The sequence below is a fragment of the Pinus tabuliformis genome, chromosome 9 (genome assembly GCF_031772625.1).
Source record: "Pinus tabuliformis cultivar Carrire ecotype Pingquan chromosome 9, CPIR1, whole genome shotgun sequence".
Taxonomy (NCBI): Eukaryota; Viridiplantae; Streptophyta; class Pinopsida; order Pinales; family Pinaceae; genus Pinus; species Pinus tabuliformis.
This window is the reverse complement of record NC_142307.1, coordinates 1,450,767,673-1,450,778,995: the sequence shown is the minus strand read 5'-3', so window position 1 is coordinate 1,450,778,995 and position 11,323 is coordinate 1,450,767,673.

Genomic DNA, 11,323 nt, shown 5'->3' with positions numbered 1-11,323 from the left:
CCACACTACCGAGAAAAGAATGCCAGACATCATGTGGGTTGTTCGATCCAGTAAGCCATGGAGAACCATCGATGGAGGAATCGGATCCCAAGGATTAGCGTTTAGATATGGACAAATGAGTAACCTTCAGGCAACCACTAAGAACTAGACATCAGAAAGTAAATACGCATGCATTCCTATAGCGGGAATTGAGGCTATTGCCTGTACCATTTAGTGCCTGGTCTAGCAACATACCCAACATGTTTAAACTCTCGGGAATGTGTTAATGATGAAATCAATTACTGTGTACAACTAGATCCCACCAATATTTGTATAATTTATAAAAGTACATAAAGTCCAAATATTTTATTCTCATACGATTATAATAATAGAACTTGTCTTTTTGTGCTTACAAAGCATTCATATATGTTAATAATAATAATGTGTCTTTTGCCATAACTGTGTATTGTTTGGGTCATTATAAGAAGAAATCTTATTTACATATATAATGTTTATTAGTCGGATGTGTTACATATGGTATTAGAGTGCTCAGGTTCCAAAATTAAGGCATCTAGAATAAGGAATAACAAAATCAATGTTGTGCACGTAGGAGATATCAAACAGTCAGCATGAGGCAAGTTGGAAATATACCACATGGTTCCAAATTGGGGACATGGCCAACATCATTTCACGAAGGAAATCTTGAGTTTTGGGAGAAACTCGACGACAATATGCAAAATCCCAACGCAGACCTCCGGATAACTGTCCAAGAACTAAAAGGTGAGATGGCCCGACTCCGGGCAAACAATGAAAGATCAATGCAGGACCAAGAAAAGATTCTAAAAAGCCCGTCAGGTAGATAGAATCATTAGCCACTAGCCCCCATTTCGGGGCACGACCACATGACTAGTGAAGAAGAGTTCTGAACTGAAAATATGGAAACAGAAGGAGGAGAAGAAAACCAAGAGGAAGAACCAGGAAACGTGTTTGATCACAAGATGAAGAAGAAACATAAAATTGAAATCCAAGGAGAGTTTCGTAAAATCAAGCCTCCTGTCTTTGACGACAAACAAGAAGAGGCTGTCGAAGAATGGTTAATTAATATGAACAAGTATTTCCCAATGTATGAATATGATTACAATTTGAATGCCCATCTGGCCATTTTCTAGCTTCAAGGGAAAGCTGCATTATGGTGGGAGGAAGTAAAAATAGTCCATGGGGTTAATGAGAAAAACATAACCTAGGATAGTTTTCAAAAATCCTTCAAGGAAAAATATTTGACCAAGAGATTTTATGATGAGAAAGAAAAAGAGTTCCATGATCTCCGCTTAGACCAAATGACCATGGATGAATTTATAACAAAATTTACATCATTATTGCGATACATTCCTTATATTCGTGAAGAAAAAGCCAAAGTACAATGGTTTGTCAGCAGTCTTCCATTGTTCATGAAAGAATGGCTGGAATTTTACAACCCAAAAATAATGGATGAAGTCATTCAGAAATCACGAATCTATTATTAGCAAAATAAACCAAAGGGAGATATGAGTAAAAGGTGGGCAGACAAGAAGGGAAATAAATTCATTCCCAGCCATAAGGGAAATAAGAGCACCAAAAAAAAGGGATTATATAAAGGTCAAGGTAATCAGAATGTGAATAAGCCCAGATTTAAGGTACCAGGAGAAGCTAGGACGAATGAACAAACTAGCAGAAATGAAGCAAAAATAATTAACAGACCACTTGTACAGTGTTGGGGATGTGGAGGCCTACATTATGTCAAAAACTGCCCTTAATGCAAGGGAGTAGAGCAGATCCCACAAATTCAAGAGGCATCCACTGTGGGAGAAGTGGCAAGAAGCATCCCTAAGATCAATACAGCTCTTGAAGATCATGAGGCAGAGTTTCAGCCAACAATGGTTGAATTTGAAGGTACTTTTTTTAACCAAACCTGCTCTATTTTAATAGACCTTGGGGCTACATTAAGTTACATTAGTCCCAGGGTAGTGGAATGATGTAAACTACAAGTTGTTAAATTTAAAAACCCAAGGTTAGTACAACTAGCCATAGGAGAAAAAATAAGAGTTTTGTCTAAAATAAGTAATTGACCCTTGAAATTAGATGGTCAACCTATCATAGCTGATTTAAATGTGTTACCCCTAGGGTCATACGACATTCTAATAGGTATGGACTGGTTAGAAAAGCACTGGTCCTTAGTAAAGTGTAAAATAAAAGCTATTAGCTACCGAGATGAAGTAGGAGAGAGACAAGAAATTCAAGGTGTTTAGAAACCTCTGCAATTAAGGCCAATAACAACCTACCAATTAGCCAAATGCATCAAAAAAGGTTGTCAAATCTATGCTATACAAGTAGGGTATGCTGACTCCAAAGATAAATATGTATCACTAGAGAACATAATTGTGATACACAATTTTCCAGATGTATTTCCTGAAGAAATACCGAGCCTACCCCTAAAGAGAGACATAGATTTTACTATTGATTTGATTCTAGGAGCTACTCTAGTTTCCTAGGCACCTTACTGAATGAGCATACCTGAGCTAACAAAATTGAAACTGCAACTCCAAGAGTTGGTTGATAAGAAGTATATATGTCCTAGTGCATCTACTTGGGGAGCTCCTGTATTATTTGTTAAAAAGAAAGACGAAACCTTGCGAATGTGCGTGGATTACTGTTAGCTAAACAAATTGATCATTAAAAACAAATACTCCCTTCCCCGGATAGATGAGATCCTTGACCAGGTGAAAGGTGCAACCGTATTCTCAAAGATTGATCTCCGCTTTGGGTATCATCAGATCAGGATAAAGGAGGGAGATATGGCAAAAATTGCTTTCACAACGTGTTATCGGCATTATGAGTTCGTGGTATTACCATTTGGACTAACTAATTTCCCAGTAACTTTCATGTGTCTCATGAACATCATATTTCATCAGTTCTTAGATAAATTTGTATTAATATTTATTGATGACATACTAATCTATTCTTGGAACGTGGATGAACATAAGGAACATCTTCGTATTGTTCTGCAAGTCCTACGAGAACACCAACTGTATGCTAAGTCCAATAAATGTGATTTCTTTAAGGAGAAAATCCAATACTTGGGACATGTCATCACCAAGGATGGAATTGTTGTAGATCCGGAAAAGATAACGATCATTATGGAATGGCCAATACCAAAGGATGTGGCTGACATAAGATCATTTATGGGCTTAGCAGGTTACTATTGGAGATTTGTGGAGTGTTTCTCCTGCATAGCATATCCTATCAGCTCTCTACAAGAGAAAGGCAAGGCTTTCAAATGGACCCCCGACTATCAAAGGAGCTTTGATCATCTCAAGCATCTTCTTACCACAACACCTATTTTGAGCATTGTTGATCCCAACAAGGAATATGTGATGTGTACATATGCCAGTAAGGAAGGTGTGGGTGGCGTATTAATGCAAGAGGGCCGAGTGGTTGCCTACAAATCTAGGAAGCTTAAAGAATATGAACAAAAGTGCTCAACATATGACTTGGAACTAACTGTGGTCATTAATGCCTTAAAAATGTGGCGGCATTACCTATTAGGTAAAAAAAAATTGTTGATGACTCACCACCATAATTTGATTAATTACTTAAAACAACCAACTTTAAATGTAAGGCAAGCTCATTGGGCAGATTTCCCGAGTGAATTCGGTTTCAAAATTAAACATTTAAAAGGAAAGGAAAATCAGGTGGCAGATGCTTTAATCTGGAAGGTAAATTGTTTATATGAAATTTCCTTTAGTGAATCACGAACTACCTTCTTTGAGTGGATTCATGAATTAACGATGCATGATTCAACATATAAACATTTATGGTAGAAAGCAAAAATTCCTAACATCCATGAACAACAATTGGGTTATGAAATAAATACAGAAAATTCACTGATTTATAGGAAAAGGATATGTGTGCCTAACCAACAACATCTTAAAAATCTCATTTTTGATGAATATCATAAGATCCCTTATGAAGGCCATCCCAGGTATCAAAAAATGATTTCTACCCTGTGGAAGGAATTTTTCTGGCCTAGTATGAAGAAGGACATGGCATAATATTTAGCAAAATTCTTGGAATATAGCAAGTGAAAGCTGAGCACAAACATCCAGTAGGGTTACTTCACCCTCTACCTATCACAAAATGGAAATGGGAAACAATATCTATTGACTTCATTACCGGGCTGCCTAAATTGAGGAAGCAAAATGACTCCATCATGGTGGTGGTGGACAAATTGAGTAAGTCTGCTCATTTCATACCTGTTCAATCAACTTATAGAGAAGTCCAAATTGCTAATATTTTTATGGAGAACATTTTTAAACTACATGAGATCCCTAAGATGATTATTTTCGACCGAGATGTAAAATTTAAATTAGCCTTCTAGAAATCCCTCTTTGAGGGATTGGGCACACAACTGCACTTCAGTACAACTTACCATCGACAAACGAATGGGTAGACTGAGAGAGTGAATCAGGTGGTTGAAAACATGCTGCAAACGTATGTAATGCAACAACCCACTAAATTGGAAGATTATTTACACCTAGTGGAGTTTGCATATAACAATGGGTACCATGCACCCCTTCAGATGATTCCCTTTAAGATTTTATATGGACATAAGTGCATGACACCTTTAAGTTGGAGTGGACGGGAAGATAAGCTGTTACTAGGGACAGATATGTTGGAGGAGGTCGAGGAAATGGTGAAAAAGGTATGAATTAATTTAAAGGTTTCTCAAGAGCGGAAAAAGAACTTTTCCGATCCAAAGAGGAGCTTTTGAGAATTTCAAGTAGGAGAATATGTCTACATTCGAGTGCAAGCCAAGAAAAGTACCTTACAATGGGCTGAGTGTGCTAAACTAGCACCCCAATATTGTGTTCCATTTCAAATCCTAGCCTGAATCAGAACGGTGGCTTACCAACTTGCCCTACAGAGTCACATCCATGTACACAATGTATTTCATGTTTCAATACTTATGAAATATGTGTATGATGCTAACCACATAATCAAATGGCAAGATATATAGGTAAGGTATATATATAGATAGTTCATTACAAATGTGTTAGATAAATAGTTAGTGACTTAACACCTTTTGTTGTTAGGTTGAGGTCGAATCAGAAGGTGAGTTCTTCGTCGAACCTCTGGTTATACTAGATCAGAGAGAAGTAATGTTGCGGAAAAGAGTTATCACCCAGGTTAAAGTGTAGTGGCAACACTATGGGTCGGAAGAGGCCACCTCGGAAGATGAATAGGTCATGAGAGAAAACTTTCCGGGTCTATTTACAGAGAGGGAACATCGGGACGATGTTCCATTTTAGGGGGGGAGATGTAATATCCCCCATTAATGTAAATATTTATTTTTTACTGCAACCAAACAGACTGTTACTATTTTTAAATTATAAACTATTTTTTGAATTTAGTTATGAAAGAACAAATTTTGCAGTTATGGGTAAATACTGTTTTACTAGGTAATTAGTTATGGAGAGAGTTATCTGTTCCAAAACTAAATCCTAGAGTATTTTTACTGAAAGGATCAAGACGATAGGGGTATCTGAGATCAGAAGAAGGAAAGGAGACTCTGATGAAGGGTTAGGTAGTCTGTGATGGCTATGTGTAGTAAAGACCAGATAGCCGGTAAATATTAAGGTCATTGAGAAGAGAGAGAACTCCTGAAGTCTGGAGTAGCACGGGGGGAGATTTACCAAATCTGGTAATTTCAGGGCAGGAAGGAAAATTAAAGTGCAAATCTTGTTTTAGACTTAGTCTTGAACAACGTAAACAGATAAGGGAAGAATTTCTTGTATAAGTCATTCTTTGAATTTTAGACTGATATATAGACTGTGTTAAGAGATAATATCTATAAATGACTGTTGAAAGGATTATAGACAGGGTTTCCTATTCCTTAAAGTATGACATAGTTTTCTTATTTTTTTAATTCTAAAATATTTCATCGAGAGTAAAAGTAGATTAATAATAGAAAACTGAAGGAAAACCCTCATTATAATTATAGGAAGAACTATCAAGGAATATCAATAAAATTATTACAGAACTTAGATGTAGAAGTACATTTGGAAAATGGAAAAATTCCTGTAACATGAAGTAAAATTGGAAAATGACAAAATTCCTGTAACATGAAGTAAAAATTTGAAAATCATAAGATTCCTATAAACATTGCTAACACAATACCAGATAGGGTAAAACCTATATTTTGTCTTTTATTTAAATTAGGAGAAGCAGTTAAATTAATCTCTCAACCGAAGGAATTTCTCTCAACCTAAAATGAGAACAACTATGCTTAAAGACTAGCATATTCAAAACAGTTCCCGAATATGGTACCAAAATAATTTACATGTATTATAACCAAAACGATGCACAACAAATATGCTATCTAATTAAGCAAAGCCCCATTGCTACAAAGAAAGAAAATAAAGAAAATCTAAACTCACAAATAAAAAGAAGTTACAATATTAACTAGATAGCAAAAACTCTAGCATTTCGAGCTTCTAAAGGAAACGTCAAGGCATTTTCCCTTTTTCTTATAACAAGCAAAGAGAATTTATTAAAATCATAACTATAACAATGTGGAATGAATTTAGGGGTAAAATTTGAGTCACAATAAAGCTCTGTACAGATCACTAGTGTAAATTAAATACTTTGTGTAAATTAAGAAAAGATAACTTACAACCTCCAAACTCAGCATTGAATAAACATGGAAAAACAATCTGAACTTTGCATATAGAGTGTGAAAAACCTCGTCTCAAAAGAAATAGCCCATCGATAAGTTCCATTCATACAAATTAATTGCCCAAAATGTATGTACAATACGAATAAAGGCAGCCTGAACACAGTACCAAAACTTTCCACATTCAGTGGAAGCCAAAAGTTTTATCTTAAGCGTCAAACAAAATTCTGAGAAAATAAAACCTAATAGTGGGGCCTTGGCACCCGCGGCTTCAAAAATCCCATTTCAAACAATTAACACAGTCTTATAGACTTGGCAACCTGGTCATAAAACACTAACCTAAGAAGGATTTGAAGTAAGTCACAATACTCGGGGCTGGTCACGAATGTTGGAGCTCGTTGAAGAGTTTTTCCGCAGCACCAAGCCAAACTCCTATCGTGGGAATCAATGCCTTACACCAAATAGAGAGGTTGTGTTAGAATATGCAAATGAATCTAAGATTGCAAAGATGATACTAACTCTATTAAACAAAGACAAAATTGCAGAAAAAACTTTAAACTTGTACCTATGGAAAGGATGCATGCAAGCCTTACCTCTGTCGATTGTGTTCCATGGTATTGAAGTAGCTTCGGAACCATCAATGTATTATCAAGATGCCGAAACGAGGAACGAATAGTCCAGTGAACTAGATCCATAGGCAAGAACAAACACCTAAGAATAGAACAGAGCCATAAACCCTCGAAAACTCTTGGAATGAAACAATGACCAAATGAAACCACATTACCAAGAAAAGAATGCCAGACATCTTGTGGGCCGTTTGATCGAGCCCTCCATGGAGAATCATCGATGGAGGAGCCAGATCCCGAGGATTAGTGTTCAGATATGGACAGATGGGTAACCTTCAGGTAGCCACCAAGACGCAGACATCAGAGAGTAAATACGCATGTGCTCCTATCACGGGAATTGAGGCTATGGCTTGTACCATTTAGTGCCTAGGTCAGCAATGAACCCAACATGTTTAAACTCCCGATAATGTATTAATGACGAAATCAATTACTGTGTACAACGAGATCCCACCATTCTTCGTATAATTTATCAAAGTACATAAAGTCCAAATCTTGTATATGTTAATAATAATAATAATATGTCTTTTGCAATAACTTTGTATTGTTTGGGGTCATTATAATAAGAAATTTTGTTGATATATATAATATTTATTAGTCGGATGTGTTACAAGTCATGTGATAATAAGTTAGAAAAGATTTAACTTCAAAATAATTAAGGATTTCCTACTCTTTTAATTTAATTAATTGATTCAAAAAAAGATAATATGAACTAATAACATATATAAATCAAGTTATTGTTTTTTGACTATATTATATTTATTAGTCATAATATTATAAAAAAACTTATTTACATATTAAAAATCTCCATAAAAATGATTTTTTAAGATATTTATTATAAAAAGCACAAACGTACAGCTCAAATTAAATGGAATGAGCGTCACCTATTTGAAAATCTTATCAATACGCATCCAGTCTTTGAAAATCCATCAATGTGAAAGTATTTTCACACATAACGTGGGACACGTGTAGCGTCTGAGTGGAAAAAGCTAAACTAGTTAAAGTCATAGCATTCCATTTTACACTACTCCACTATAGGTAGAAATGCGGTAGCTACGTTGATTATGCAACAACCTTGTAATTTAAGTATTTCCAATTATGGCAAATGCAGGGAAACTATTAATTAAATTTCCAGTACACACCATGATGCCATCATCCAATCCAATGTTTGATCTATTGGAGGGCCATGTTCGAATTGCTGCTCAGGTCGAATGGTCTTGCGCCACCTAGGCCAGGCCCATGTGATTGTCACATGGCCTATGGTACTCTCCATGCTTCGATGGTTGGATTTGAGGCACTTTCATTCAAAAACTACTATGAATTCCTCTTCTCTTACCCTAGAGTTAAGGTTTGTAACCTGTCTCATTTGTGAACCTTCTTGTCTTGCTCCATGTCTCAAATACTGTAATATTATTTCGATAAGGAAGGAGTCATAGCTGGGATTTTTTGTGAAGGTGTTCTGGCACTTTCCAGAGCTCTGACGCCTCCACTACACATTGAAGCAGGTAAATTTTCAAATGAGGCTTATTTTTAAACTTATTTAAGTGCCATGGTATGTTCTTGGTTTAAAAATCTCACTTCTTTTTTATTTTGCCTCATCTATGTGCATAAAGGGACACAATTGGGTATTCGCTCTTATTTTGCGATTTCAACTAGGATTGGCTTAATTTTTCCTTCTAGTATGAACTAAGTAAGTCGTTCATTTTTCTTTTTCTCATTTGTCTTATAAATATCCACTCAGTAATTTATTAACTTTATTCAAGTTTACTTACATTATCTATTGTATTTTCAAAATTTGATGAATATACCCCTAATTGTCATTATGCAGGAAGACAACAACCATTATGGGTGCAATCCATGGTGCTAGCTTGACATGGTACCGGTGATCTATTTGAAGTATGTGTATTCCCCTGAATTTTGATAGGCATTTTATTTTAGTGTTCCTCCGGCATTATAGAGTTATTGTATTCGAAATAACCCATTTTTTTTCTACATTGCACATTCCAGGAAAATGATGGCTCATGGTGGTAGGCCTTCCTTCATCAGGTAAACAATTTATTATGAAGGGTTTTGTTTCACATATTCTATATAACTATTTTTTAATTTTTCTCAAACATGGTTGACACCAATCCCTCTTCTGCAGGTACCTCGTGCCCCTACATACCGAAGGGTTTTTCTCTTACAGGTTTCAACATGGGTTCCAATATTATCGATGCTTGGCAAGTTGCTCTCACTCGTGCCAAGTAGGTTATTTCGAATCATCTCTTCTTCTCAACAGAGAGTTTCACGGTTAATAGGGACAATGGTTCCTTCTCTCTTGTTTGGTTTATTATCTTCTCTACTAGGATTCTTAATGGTTTCATGTGGTTTTGTTCAAACTCAGCACAAACTTATGTGATGAAACCCTTATTTGTTATGGGGTTAAGTTTTTTTATTTATTTAGGTACTTGCTGTATGTAAATATTTTAAGAGGAAAGTCTCGGTGATATTATCTTAAGAGATGTATTCTCAGATTTCCTTTCTAGTTTGAATATATGAGTATGAATCCTTAATTTCATGTATTGTGAAAGATTAATTTCTATGTAGTCTTGTCATGTGATTACATTGTTCTTTATTTATTTCAGATTTTGTTTTTATACCATTTCTAGTGATGGGTTACGATAAAAAATATATTTTTTAATTATGTTTGAAAGTAATGTTTACTGCTACCATGGTGAAAATAATTTCCTTTCATAATGTCCATGTACATAGGTTTGAATAGTAAATATGACAGTTGCATTTGACTATAGTGATTAAGAAAATGCTCAGTCTCGTTTCCCAGGGAGTTGTTTCCATAAGTAAATCCAAGTATTTATTTAGATATATTTATGTATGTCTATTATGAAACACTTGTCTAGGTGGTTTAGTTTGACAAGGTTGCAGCTCCAAAAATTTGTACCGAGGCTATCATTAATTCGATTATATATTGGTACTATTCACAAGCTCATATGGGGTTGATGTCAATGCTATAATAGAATAACTCAACCGTCTAGATCAAACCCTTCTATCAGTCCTTTCTTCATCTAGAGGAAATAATTCAACATTTACCCCAAGGTGATTGGTATACCCATTTTTTCCTAGCTTCATGTTTTTTATCAAAAGCTTGTGAGAAAGTGTTCCTCTTCAAAGTTGTTTAAAAATAACTTACTATTAGAAATTGTTGATCCACTTAGATGTTTTTATGTTAAGTCACATATTTTATTAACGTTTTTTTCTTTAATCTCCCTCAACGTATAATATTAGTTTGATATGGTTTAGGCACACCAATATTGGATATCTAGTATCATTATTTTCTATCATTCTAAGATTTCAAACTGAGCCTAAAATTTTTCATTGTGTCTCTCCATGCGAATGTTAATTCTCTTATGGAAATTCTTGTCCTTTGTATTATAGGAAAAGATCCATATATTAATGATGTAAGTCGCACATGAGAGAACACGATGGAAACTCCCATAAATATAACTCACAATTTAATTATCAATTTCCACAATTTAGAATTGATTACCCAACTATGATTCTGATCAATTACTTATTATTAATACAATTACTTGGTTTCTCTTTCTGTGTAGTACGTCCTATTCCACGAATGAGGAAATTTGAAACTAAACTAGTCATCATTTCAGCCTAGGTGCTCACAGTATCTATAACCCAACCCAAAACCAAAATTAGTTCCAAGGATAATAAGTCAAGAGTATTTTATTTTTCAATAATAATAAAACAATTATGGTCTTCTTACACTATTCCTTCTAGAATTTCATTAGAGAAAAATATTCTCATGCATGCATCCGTCAATAGTCTATAAATTGTGAATTTTCACTGTAATAATTTATTTTATTCATATCTGCGAATTTCCTCACAATTATATAACCACTCCCATCTATCAATATTCAGTCATTTCTATGAGCAATAAAAAACATGATATAAATTCAATAAAACAGTTACAAATTTTAGAGTTCCTATTGCATGCTACAAA